This window comes from Merops nubicus, unplaced genomic scaffold (genome assembly GCF_000691845.1).
Source record: "Merops nubicus isolate BGI_N331 unplaced genomic scaffold, ASM69184v1 scaffold1564, whole genome shotgun sequence".
NCBI classification, from domain to species: Eukaryota; Metazoa; Chordata; class Aves; order Coraciiformes; family Meropidae; genus Merops; species Merops nubicus.
The window spans coordinates 27,424-41,357 of record NW_008604646.1 but is presented as its reverse complement, the minus strand read 5'-3'; positions in this window follow the sequence as shown (position 1 = coordinate 41,357).

Genomic DNA, 13,934 nt, shown 5'->3' with positions numbered 1-13,934 from the left:
TGAACATGAAAGCTGCAGGGAGAGAAGCAGGAAGGGAAACAGAAGCAACCTGGGGCTTTGTTAGTGAGGGGCCTGAATCTGGGCCATTTTACTCACACAGCCCCGCTGAAGTCTGGTTATCCCTTATTCAACCCTCTGATAGGGGACCGTGCATGTCTCCTCACCAAACTGAGCACCAGCTTCCCTTGGGGGCTGAGCAGTACTCATGCTGCTGGCAGCACGACGACCTGATGCTTTGCCATCACCAGCACATTCCTGTCACAGTGTCCTTCTGAGGCAGAATCACAGAATGGTACAGGTTGGAGGGAACCTCTGTAGATCATCTTGTCCAACCCCCCTGATAAAGCAGGTTCACCTAGATCAGTTTGCACAGGCATGCATCCAGGCAGATTTTTAAAGTCTCCAGAGAAGGACACTCCACAGCCTCACTGGGCAGCCTGTTCCAGTGTTCCATCACCCTGAAAATAAAGATTTTTTTTTTCCTGATATTGAGGTGGAACTTCCTGATGTTCCAGTTTGTGCCCATTGCCCCTTGTCCTGTCCCTGGGCACCATTGAAAAGTGTCTGGCCCCATCCTCTTGACACCTGCCCTTTAGATATTTATAAGCATTGACAAGACCCCCTCTCCGTCTTCTTTTCTCCAGGCTAAACAGACCCAGGTGTCTCAGCCTTTCATTGTAAAGAGAGATGATCCAGTTCCTTTTGTAGCCTTCTGCTGGAGTCTCTCCAGTAGTTCCCTGTCTCCCTTGAACTGGGACGCTCAGATGTACTCCAGATGTGGCCTCATTAGGGCAGAGTAGAGAGGGAGGAGAACCTCCCTCACTCTAGTGGTCACACTCTTCTCAATGCACTCCAGGATGCCATTGCCCTTCTTGGCTACAGGAGCACATTGAGAGACAGAGAAGTGCAATTCATTTCACAGATGAGGAACTTGCACTGGGAGGCTGACTGGCTTTACAGAGGTGACAGGAAACCAACCAAGTCTCCTAAGTCTCAAGTTCACCCCATAACCCTGGGAACATCCTTCCTCTCTTTGGGTGCTGGCCTGTTGGCCAGAGCCATTTGGACATCACTGAGCTCTTATCTAGAGAGAGAAGGTGACGAATGAGGTGTCAGCCTCCTCTGAAGGGCTTAAAAACCCAGCCTGATCATTCCTTTAATGGTCTCACTATTGAGGAAGCTTCCCATTAAATCCCACCACCATCTGCAACTGACTGCTTCAAAGAGCTCTAGGTAACCTAAGTTTAATTTGACTTAAACTTAAGAAGTGACACAGATTTGCACCAGTTCCTAAAAAAAAAAAGGAGTTAGCTTTCCTGCCTGTTTAACATTACCTCAGAACAAGTATACCTGACACAGGAAGAGTGCAGAGGAAAAAAGACAAACCTCCTCCAGGCTTGGTGGATCCAGTTCAGTAACGCACACCAATGCCTGCTTACCTTTGGGCACACAGGTAGCACCACTGAATTCTTCAGAAACACAGGCATGCTCCTGTCAAGATTTGCAGGAGGACTGTGTTTTGGTGTCAGGCTGCAGGCAGCCTTTTCAGCTTTTTTTTTTTTTTTCCCATTTGTTGAAAAGGACGCTAAGCAAGAGTGTGCCTGTGCTTGTAGGGTTGGAGAGCTTCAGTGACTCAGAGCTACAAAGCACCACAGTGTTACTCAGAACTTGAAAAAGCTTCTTGAAAAAATACAGGTGCTTCTGAAGGGGGAACCAGCAGCATTCAGATTCCTCTCCTCGGGCTGAAGGAAACACTTATTCTTGGTGCCGTTGAGCAATCAGATGGCAGCAGAAGCTGTGTGTCATGGATGCTAAAATTACTTTTCACTCAGATGAATGTTCAGACAGACATTTCAAAGAAGATAGAATTGCACGGGCCTCTTTCCTTTAACAGAAAAAAATCTGGAAGAACAAGCTCGGGGGTTTCCACAATCTTTTTCCCATGTCACTTCTGAACAAGAACCTGAGACCTCAGTGAGGATTGCTCATTAGCAATAATCTTGGTTTTGCAAAAATTGAGATGTAAAGGTACATGTCAAGGGGTAACTATTTTGAGATGACACCTTCTTGCACAGTTTAGTTGATTCTGGAGAGTATTCAAGTCATCTGTCATCATTTCACGATATTTTCTCCATTTCATAATACAGAACCAGAGTACCTATAGGAGAGACAACTATGGTCTATCCTGCCTTGTACACCACCTATTCTTTATACTTTGGAACCTGAGTTTATTCAAACCACATGCTTTTGAGGTCCAAGCAGGACTTGCCTGCTGTAGAACTATAATATTTCTGTGGATTTTGGTCTTCATTTGCCTTCATCAAGAGGACTGAGCTTTGACCAATGTTTCCTGATCTGAAGTAGCCCCTGCAATCAACAGCACCCTGGTATCCAGCTAGGACGTCTGCTGCTTTTCCTCATTCAAGTATGAGCCACTCACAGGTACAGATCGTGTGCCCACAGCCTTCCAGTTTCCCACCTGATCCAGGTCAGCAATATTGCTAAGCAAAACTCAGATTTCTTCAGCTTCTTGCCAGTTTCAGAGGCTTGCCTAAAAAATTAAGAATGAAAATAGAATCTGGCTCTTGCTGGGCGCTACTCCACAGCTGGCGCTCCCAGGCACTTTACTGAGACACATAATAGTAATGCACACAATGAACAACTCTGGAAATTTTTACAATTGTGAGTTTTTAAGGGGAAAGAGAAGTCTTTTGTTAAAGACTTAATCATAATCACATGGATGCTGAATGCAACAGTTCCTTCATAGACAGTCTTCATTGTTGGTAAAAATTCAACCAAAGCAGCACACAAGTCACAGCTTTGCAATTCCAGTTATTCACTTGCAGGTCTGCAATTTGTCATGAAAATCTTAGTTCGTGAATGAAATGCTTTTGGTGATGTCAACTTTCCAGTGACCAGTAAACCACATCACAGAACTACCACCACGTGGTAAAATACAGCCGGGAAATGGCAGCAGCTACAACCTAAATATTATTTCATTCTTAAAAATAGGTCCTTGAAACCCTGCTAGAGCCTGAATACCTAAAGAGGCCAGAAAGAACATGAGGGATAAAACTGACAAGGAAGAGGTCAAGAGAAAACTAACTTGCAGCCAGGAAGCAGGCAAACAGCATTAAACTGTTCCCTCTCTTCCAGCGTGCAGCTAAAAGCCAGTGTCTGAGCAACTAGTGCTGTCCCACCAAAGCAAAGGACCGTTCCTCAATCTTACCAAACCTACCACAGCTATTTCTAGCTGTCAGACTGTGTGAAGGAGAAGTGCCCCACTGATCACTCTCACAGTGGGGCAGTGGGGGCAAGGCAGAAAGGAACCTCAGGTGTCTCATTTGGGAGACGACAGAGGTGACAGACAGCAGAGCTGAAATTGCTGCTGACTGAACCTGTGAATCTGCCAGCTTTCTGCTCTGGACTGAAGACTTGCCGTCACATGCACAGCATTTGTCTTTCAGAGACAAAGTCATCTTCATGCAAGAGCCAGAAGGTACACCTAACATTTTCATTAGCTGGTCTGTCAGCAGCATCTACATGTTGCCTGCACTTCAGTGCAAGACCTCATGCTTTAACCTAAGTGTCCTCACTGCCACAACAATTCAAAGACCAATAGCTACTAGGTGGCATATTTTAAAGATGAAGCAGAGAATAAAAATTCAAAAGCTAACAAACCCAAAATACCTAACAAAAAGATGTGACAGCAGAATAACGACACTACCAAAGCTAATACCTAGACGTGCTTGTGAAGAGGCCTGCAAAGGCAAACTTCTAGATTAAACAGGTGCAACAGCAGTGCTCCAAGGAAAAGCTTCGTAGCCTCACCACTCCAGGTGCAGTCTCAGTGCAGTTACTCACCATGAGTAACTCAACATATATGCATGCCTAATCAAAATAGTGATAAGCACTAAGGGCATCATCACTTATGTGGAGCATGTTCCTCTTACATTTTAGTTCAGTTTAGTTTTCTATGCTTCATCAACTGAAGTTGAGTCTTAATGAAGAAATTACCACGAGAGGTTTCTTGGGCTGGGTTATTTCTGAACGTCAGATTAGGAATTCGGTGTTGACTTTCCATGCTTAAAAATCTGTACGTTTATGTACACACTTTTTCTTTCCAGCATGCCACCGGAGTGGAACATAATGTACTAAGCTCTTACTGTGTTAGGTAAGACCCTGCAATCCTAGCTGAGATGGCAGGAAGAATGAGAAAGCTTGTAGAGAAGATGGGAAGCCTGCTTTCACCACCTGATGCTCTGCTTTGGTTTCCTTGTGCTGGAATTTAGCACTGCACGTGGAACAAATGCTGACTATTCTGCAGGCAGAAATGTGAAGAGCAGTGGTAGGGCTGTAGGCCTTGCTTTGGACGATGGTCATATAGAGCGGACACATGTAACAGCCAGAGAGTGTTCTGCTCTGGGGTGAGTTATAGGAAGAACTGCATGATCAGATCTGCACCTTCTCCAACATGAAGGAATTGCTTCCACTATTAAAGGGCGCAGGACTGAGCTTAGCATTGGTTCATTTATTCCTTAGGTGTCACCACAAGGAGCGAGCTCTGCTCTGCTGGGCAATGCAGGCCAGTCAAGTTGCTGGAAATACTCCTCCCCGATTTGAATGAGCTTTGGCTTGTTTCCACAAGCAGCCTGTGTTACTACATGGGGTATTGCAGGCGAGAAGTTTTCTTCCTCTGAGATCAGATTCAAGGAATCATCTCATCCTTGCTACTGAACAATGAAAAGTTACTGATGAACACGATACTTAGACGGCAAAACTATTCACTGTGGCAAAATAACATGCTCAAAATAGATTCCCTTGTGTGCTACATAAGCAAATTTTAGGCCTTCATATGAACTTAGTAGCACATTTTTCCCTATCTCTATTCCAGATTAACGGGTTGCCTAACAAAACTTCACAGTATTTTTTTTTCCATACAAGATTTCTTTTCCCTCCACTTTGACCACTGACTAAATATATTCTGCACCCATCTGCAGTCACAGTTGTTGTTCTTTGTCATTCTTGAACAGATCCTATATACTTTTTTTTTCTTTTGGAGAAGCCACAAAGTGGTGAGGATGAATGACCTAATTTTTTTTTTATTCTTCTCCTTGGCTAATTGGCTCTTGCAGGGTGGATTAAACTGGCCAGCTTGTCACTTTTACCGAACACAACCTTTCCTGGTCTCTTTCATCTGGATGGTAAGAGGGGAGCAGCCAATGGGTTCTACAGAGCTGAGAGGCAGCTCTGGGTCTCAGCTCTCTGCCTGCTCGCTGCTCTGCCATCCTCTGCCACAGCCCCTGCTCCAGACTCTCCTTTGGAAGAAGGGAAGAGGCATGGAAGCACCACAAAAAATTTAGCCAAATGGTGTGGGGAATATGCTTCCCCTGTGGGGATGCTGGTGGGGTTGTGGGCAGAAAAGGACACAGAGAATAAGGGTGAGGGTTGGATGCTGCAGCGTGTGTGATGGCAGCCAGCCCAGGGGCAGGTATCTGCTCCCTCCTTGGGCCTGCATGGGGAGACTTCCCCGTGACATCTCTGGGAAAGGGACAGGACTCTATTCTGTGGTGATTGATGAGTCTTTGTCTTTGTTTGCAGATACAACATCCTAAGTGCTGTACAAACGTCAAGGCCAAGCCTTCTGCCCAGAGAACTCACTCTCTGAAAAGGCAAACAAAAATGGTAACCATGGGAAGCCCTGTGGAGAGCAGCCAAGGTGGCTGCATAGGTATGGGACAAAACCCAGGATGTCCCAGAGTGCTGGGTGAAAGTCAGGGTTGCTCCTCTGGTGTGGTGCTGAGCCCTCCGTGAAGCACCACATCAAAAATATGATTGCACACCGTGGTGATGAACAAATTAAAATCAGGAAACTTGTATTTCCTCAGAGCTGAAGCATCACAGCAAACCCTGCTGCCATGGAGCAGACAACAGCAAACCGCCCTGGGTGCCAGTGCAGCCTCTAGAGCAGGATTCCCTACTGGAGGCCACCCAGTGACTTTCAGCCATTACTGCTCGTGGAGGTCCGACAACAGTCTTTCTTCTACTATGTGAACTTTGGACCGCTTTGGAGGAAGAGCAAGTCATAAAATGGGGCAAGTTCTTGCAGGCAGGCTATTGTGTTGTACAGTCTGAGGCCTACCCAAGTCCATAGTGCAACCTGGTTAAATAGCACTTTATTTTCATACTGCATTTATAACATACAAATATTTGCCTTTGCACTTTCTGTCAGTAATAATGAACCACTCTCAGAGCAGCTGCTTCTCCCTGCAGGCAGCACCAAACGGCACACTTAAAGCAGAGGGTGGGCAGCTGCAGTAGAAGCCAGTGCCCAGCAAGCCGGGTTTCCACTGAAAGGAAGAGGGTAGCCTGTGCAAGAAGCATGGTTCCAGCTGAGGATGTGATGAGCCAGCCATCTCCATTTCCCTCTTTTCCCTACTGCCTGCCTCCAGAAAGCTAAACCAGTATCTGAATCAACCACCTCCTCCAAGTGCCTGGCAGTCTTCCCACTGCAGAGCAGCCCCTCACAGCACTGGGGCGGGATGGAAGAAGGTCTGGATTCTGCAGTCACAGCACGCCATGGCAGGAACCCTCCTGGCTCTAGTCACTGCAAACACCTCCTGGAGACCCAGTCAAAGAGAGGGCAAGTTGGCAGAGAGAAGCAGGACAGCCTTGCTACAGGGGTTTTGATTTCGTCTACACATGTACCTAGCACAGCAGGGTCTTCCACCACTTGAACTCCAAGAAACAGATGGATTAACGTAGTAAAGTGACTCAGATATTATTCCTCTAAATAGCATTAAGGTAAAAATGCCAGAAGGCACCACTTTGAGGTTTTCATGACTTTCTACATGGTAGTTATGCAGGCATCCCTTTTACCCTCTGCACTAGTTCTTGCAGAGTGGTCAAATTACATCCCACTTTCCTGAGCTTGAGGCTGCTTTGGGTGACAGTAGAAGGCAATAGAAACGGACCCTTAGGGCCACAGTTAATCTCTGCTTCACCTGTGGTTTGTTTTGGTGTTTTGTTTTGTTTCTGTTTTTTTCCTGGCACAGTATGAAGAAAGCCCTGTATCATAAATGACATCAGTCAGTACCCTCGAGATGGCTGATGAGCTTTGAATTCTACTGACTTGTGAAATGTGGTGAAGGTTTGTTTTGGTCCCATTTGTGGAAAAGAAGAAATTACATCAGGAGGATAATGCTTAACATGAAAAGAGAAGTGGTAGAGGTTTCTTAAATTGTGGATTGGTTCAGTTTTATATGCATTATATTCCTTTTATATGAGTCGCTGTATGATTTTTCCCATGTTCTGGGGAAAACTGCAAAGCACTGAAAAACTTTCCACTTTTTGCTAAGTGAACAAATTGAATTATAGTAACTTTGAAACCCACACTGTTAACAACAGAATAAATTCAGGAGTATAGATTAGATACTATAAAAGTTTTGCTCTAGCAAGTGATTCCTTTGACCTTGATCAGAGCAGGAATACTGGACCAGGAGAGCCCATAATATAACACAGCATGGACATTTTTATGCCCTGTTTCCCCTCTCTCATCATAAAGACTGTGTATTTTAGGAAGTTAAAAGTTAATCTGTATTTTGGCCAAAATTTTTCTGTATTGCAAAGAATTCCAGATGCTTGCAGTAAGCAAACTTTCCCTAGAAAGTAAATATTGCAGAGTAGTGGAAGAACCCATCCCATTGCCACACAAGGGGAGATGAGTCCTTGGTGTTAAACCAGAAAACTGGTTTATTGCATATTTGCAAACGTGTATTCTCACAGGCTTCCTATCTCATAGAAAATTTTATGCTCTTCACCAGAGTTAAGCAAGGAATGGGATGTGACTATTCTGCATGAAGAATCTGAGCAGATCCTGCCTCAGAAAGCAAAATACCATGCCCTCTGACAGGCACCCAAGACAAATCACTTGGAAAGATCATCTTGTGGCTGAAGCACAAGACAAGGAGGGCTGAGCTCTGCTCCCAGCAGTTCTGCTCCACGCCTGGTGTGTGACCCAGAGCAAGTCACGAATTCTCTGTTCCTGTTTCCTCTTTGGCGAAAATGATGATGAAGATCACATCTATTCTCAGCAGAATTATGAGTACTCATTAACTTACATTTCCAAGTGTTTCTCATTCTTCACAGCAAACACATGGCAAATATCACTGTCCTCCCACTACCTCACCGTATTATCAACGCTAAACTAACACAAGTGCCACCAGAAAAACTTCAGCCCTACCACACCTATTCTCACAATTTGTTCCATCAGCAAACAGCACCCTTATAAGAAACCACTGTTCAAATTAGTCAGGCAAAGGAGAAGCTGGAAGGCTAGCTGGGAGCAGCATCTCTCTGTGCTTGTCTTGCTTTCACATTCTTGACTTCCAGGTTCTGCTCACTGTTGCAGACAGGATATTAGGCTAACAGGCTCTTTGACAAAGTACAGCTTAAACTATGTATACTTATATTACATAACTTTCCTGTTATGGTAGTAGGACCCCCCTACTCTTTGTACTGCTACTTGTCCAAAGCACTGGCTATGGAAAACTGCACCCTGTGCAACCACTTAAAGACTCAGAACTAAGCACGTGTTGAATGCAGTGGAAAGACATTAGACATCAGCTCCAAATAAATACAAGTTCCCTGTTTTGCATCCTCTGAAAGGCTATGAATAGAGAGGTAGGAAAAAAGATGAGTGTCGCCTGGCTCCTATATCAGGCTACCTGAAACACGCTAGGAGCTATAGTATGGCAATTTATATTTCCAAGGTTTGGTCAAGAGGTTCCAGGCAATGAGCAGATTCCAAAGGGACCAACTACCCCAAACCCAAATGGCTTCAGAAAGGAATCAAACATGTAATGATTAGTGACCCGAAGGGAAGGTACAAAGAACACTGAGGTGTGCTCATGCTCATCATGTGTTGATCACAGTCCTGAACATCAAGGCAGAAAAAACAACAACAAAAAAAGACAGATACAGAGGAGACTGAGGAATGGGACAAACCACCTGAAAGCTATGATGTAAAATTGCCTCTGAAATATGCAGGCTTGTTCATATACATATGGAAGACACCCTGAAAGCAGCAAATTAAGAGAAACCTAAAGAGTGAGGGTGGACAGAAAGAAACATATGTTTTCGAGGGGAAAAAAAGCCTGTGTGGTTTTAGGCAACATATTTAGGACCAGTGATCCAGAAGAAAGGCCCTCAGGACTATGTGGTCAGACATTAAGCTGTAGACAGCAGAGAGTTTTTTGTGTTTTTTTTTTTTTTTTTTCTCTTCTTGAAGCTGCACCTTGCTCTCAGGGAACCCAGCCATGGCCCATTTACAGCACTGCATTGAGGGAAGCACTTAAAACGACACAACTAATCACAAATAATGAGACAGAGTGAAATATTAGAAGTTCAGGTGAAAGAAACACAAATGGCAGCAAGGCTGCCAAACATTGATTAATGAAGGAAGCGCCTGTAGCATGGGATTTGCAAACAGCCTGCCAGTCTAGAAGGGTTGAAATAACCCAAAGGGAAAGGAATCATTTTAAAACTGTATAGTCAGAAAAAGTAAACCAAGCCAATTAAGTACAAATTTAAACCACTGGAGGAAATCCGATGTATGACATTAACAAGGCTCATTAAAGAGCTGGCTGTAGAAAGTGGTCTTTCTAAAAACAGAGGAAGACCAGCAACAATCCCAATCGTAAAACACGCTGAACACCAGCCACCTGGCACTGCACAAAGCTCCAAAAAGAGCACGCTCAGTTTGCAAACCACCACAGAGCCAAACCTTGCTTAGATCTTTCCCCTGGAGGGGAAAGGGCTGCCCTTTTGGGGCAGCTGACCTGGGATTGAGGTTTGGTTCCTGGCTCTGCCATGAGTGGCACGCAAACCTCCAAGTGAGTCACGTAGCCGGTCTGGGCCTCAGTCTTCCACCAGTGCACCTGGGGTCACAACACCGTCCCGCCTCCCAGGGCCCCTCAGACGTTGTCTGCATTCAGAGGGGTGGGGCAGTCACAGCGAGAAGGGGACTGCACCCCTCTGGGGGAGGCTGAACATTGGTAGCTGGGCTGCAAAGAACACAGATGCTTGTCCCACATCTGAGGGACAAGTGTGCTCATGCTCTCTTGAATAAGCCTCTGTTCGGTAGGGTGGAGTCTGCCGTATTTTTACTCTACATGCAAATTATATCCCTCAACAACCTCACTGCAAATACTTTCTGGTTTCTCACACCCTGTCCTGGGCAGGAGCAAGCTGTTTTCTGTGCAAATCCTCTGGCTTCCTTCTCAGCTTTGGGTTTGGGCTATTTTGATTTCAAGGCAAGAGAAGCTTGCGAGACAGGGCAAGTTGCAGGGAAGAAAGAGAAACAAAAACCAAACAGCCAGAGAGGATAAAAGGCAGGCGAAGCTGTTCTGTTAAACGCTGCTCTGCCGGTGCCGGCGGTACAAAATGCCAGAGTCCCAGCTTCGCTCCCCTCCGAGCAACAAGAGAAGCCAGAACCCGCCGGCGGGTGAGCCGACACCTGCCTGCCCGCCCTCAGCCAGGCAAAGGAGAAGGAGCCAGCAGCCGGACGGGACGGGCATGTCTGCCTGTCCGGCTCTGCCTCCTCCTCTCGCTGCTTTTCCTGACACCGGAGAGAAACTAGATCCTTCCAGCCGAGCCCCCACGCCCCGGCAGCAGAGCAAGGCACATTTGACCTAGCTACTTCTCTTTCTTCCTTTCCTTCCTCTCAGCTACATGAGGGGAGAAGAGAGAAGACAAAAAAAAAAAAAAAAGGCGCCTGGCTGTAGTTCCCACAGCATTTCCTCAGACTTGACATGCACGGGTTATTTTTTTCCCCTCTTCTTGTCCCTCCCTTTCCTTTCTCCACCCCCTTTTACAAGAAGTTCAGTCACCATGCCCACGTCCCTCCTCCTGCCGATGGGAACTGCCTGCCCGGTCCTTCTCGGCAGAGCCACACTCGCCTCCCTCTCACCCTCTGCGCTGTCCCTTGCCGTGCATCTGCCCCACCGTCGCTGCCTCCTCCTCACCACCGCCTCTGGATATTGCCTGACGCTGTCGGAGGACACCCTGGGCCGCGGACAGCCTCCCACCTCCTGTCCCGTCCCGTCCCTTGTAACGACGCTGCGGGTGCCAGCCCTGGCGTTTTGGCACAGCTCAAGGCCCCCTAAAGTACTTCGCTTTGGCTGGCGGCAGGAGCTGGTCGGTGGGATTGCTGCCAGAGGAAAGAAAAGCGGAGGATGGAGTTTCGGGAAGCTCTCCTAAAACACCTCAAGCTGTGCAAAAGGGTCAGTGCCTGCTGCCCGCCTTGGGACAGTGCAGAGCACATCCTGACCTCCAAAACAGACTCGTTGGCAACACCAGCGACCCAGCAGCAGCTGCCTTGCCTGGGTAAAGGGTGGCTGCAGCTGGTGACGCTGTTCAAACCTGGGCACAGCCTACGATGCCCCTCGTCTGGCAAAGGAGAGGGAATCCTCTGGTGGCACATGACAGGGCAGTGCCGATTCATGGGGGCTGAGGATCCGGCAGAGGCGACTCACTACAGCACCCTCCCTGCCTCCCTGTGCTCACACACTGCTGTGCAATAAGCTGGGAGCTTGCTTCTGACTTGAGCAAATAAGGAAGTTGTTCTTTCACTTGTGTATTTAGATTTAACCCTTGACCAGGAAAACAAAAAATTATTTAGAAATTACTGTATGTTTGCAAATAAATAAATTTAAATACAAAAGATGATGAGGATATAAAGAAAAAAACCAAACACAAAACCAACCCTTTACCTCTGCATCTGTGGGCTGATCCCTGTTCAGAGGAGTGATCCTTGGGGCCAGGGAGCACTGGGGACAGAAATGGCTGCCAGGTTTCTTGGCAGTAGCTCGTGTGGAGGGACGGCCTGCATGGCAAAACAAAGCTTCCCCTCACCTCTGCAGAGTTTCCAGGGGCTGTAACGCCAGATCTTTTAAATCTTCCTAAAGTTCCATTCAATACTGTGCTGCTTGGGGCTGGCATAAAGTTCATTTTCCTTGTAGTAGCCAGTGTGAGGTTGTTTTGGATTTGTGTTGGAAACAGTGTTTATAACACAGGGTTATTTTTGTTAGGGCTGAGTAGGGCTTGCAGGGCTTACAGAGCCAAGGCCTTTTTTGCTGCACACCCCACCCCACCCATGAGTGGGGTGAGTTCACAAGAAGTTGAGAAGGGACACCATGAGTACAGTTGACCCCAACTGACCAAGGGATATTCCATACCATATGATGTCATACTCGGCATATAAAGCTGAGGGAAGAAGGAAGTGGAGTGGGCTTGGAAAGATGGTGTTTGTCTTCCCAAGTAACCCTTACATACAGTGGGGCCCTGCTTTCCTGGAGATGGCTAGACACATGCCTGTCGATGGGAAGTGGTGAATGAATTCCTTGTTTTGCTTTGCTTGCACATGTATTGTTTTCTCTACCTGTTATGCTGTCTTTATCTCAACCCACGAGTTTTCTCACTGTTACCCTTCTGATTCTTTCCTTGATCCCACCAGGAGGGAGTGAGCGAGCAGCTGTGTGGTGCTTAGTTGCCAGGCTGGTCTTGCTACCCATTCACCTCAAGAAGAGCTAGGGCAAGGGACACACTAGCAAGCCATAGAACTTCAAACTGCAGTGACAGAGCCCTGCTGGCCCGCCAGAGAAGTTGGAGTCTTACCACACTTGGGCTGGACAGGCTACAGCTCTAGCACTGAACAGAAACTGAACTGGGGGTGAGTGGTGGGAGGGATGGCTGCAGCACCCAGCTTGCCTTGTAGGCAACATGTACAAAGCTGGCTTCATCAGGGGCTTGGTAAGGCAAGGTGTGAGGCACAGGTAACCTATGTGCCTGGCTGTTACCCATTGGTCCTGGGGAGCCCAGTGAGATGGTGGGGCAGTGCCAAGCAGAGATCCTTCTGCCAGAGCCACACCCACCCACAACCAAAATCTTGCAGCTCTGTGCTAGCTGGGGTATTTTAAAACATTCATATTTAAGGTACAAGGAAATATTTAATTTTAAACAGAACAGTCTGTTAAGTCTCTTCCCCTTTTCATGTCGAGCACTATGCCAAGGGTATAGGCTGTATTTATTTACTAGCAGCTCATTCTAATCACAGGTTTACAGGAGCAAACTCGCAGTGTTGTGAGCAGTTAGACATGTCATTGGCTCCCTCTGAAGGTGTTGAGTAAAGGCTTTGAACCAACTGAGTAAAGCCAAGCCTTGTTAGCTCAGGGGAGCTCCAGACAGTTCAGTATTGCATGGCAGCTTGATTGCTTTTGTGTTCTCACCCCTGATCCTGTTCCTTGTTCAGGCTGAAATTTCTCTCATTTTCTATCACTATGTGAAAACAACCTCTTTTTGAAAGCTCAGACATTTTCTTCTGAGTTAGATTTTATGTTTCTGCGCCAAAACCCGCAGAAGCCACTACTGGGTGCTTTACAGTCTTAATTATACATTGCAGCAGCTCGTTAGAAACTAAAATGTGAATGCTTGAAAAAAATGAACTGGGGAACATAAAGGAGAAAGTGCTGTCAATGCTCTTAATTTTATTGTATATATAATTGTATGTAGCACAAGTAAAAACTAAGAATTTACACCAAAACTGACTTGTTGGCTTTCTCTTTCACAGGATTTTTTTTTCCTGTTCTGCTATCTTTGCAGAACACCTATTTTGATTAAAATAAAAACGCTTGAGATCTTAAAGTTTCAAACTTACGGTGGTGTTTGGGTGCCTCCTCTTTCTGCTTACCACTGCAGCATACAAGCCTAAACTGGACTAGCCTTCAAGATGCTTGTTCTAGAGAAGAGATGGAAAATCATGTGCAGCCTTAGAGGTGTGACAGAATCAAAACACTCCCCTGGAGAGCGTCAGGATCCTTTCCCTAGTGACGCCTGCCATGGAAGCCAAACTGAGCATGGCTGCGGGCAGTACGAAT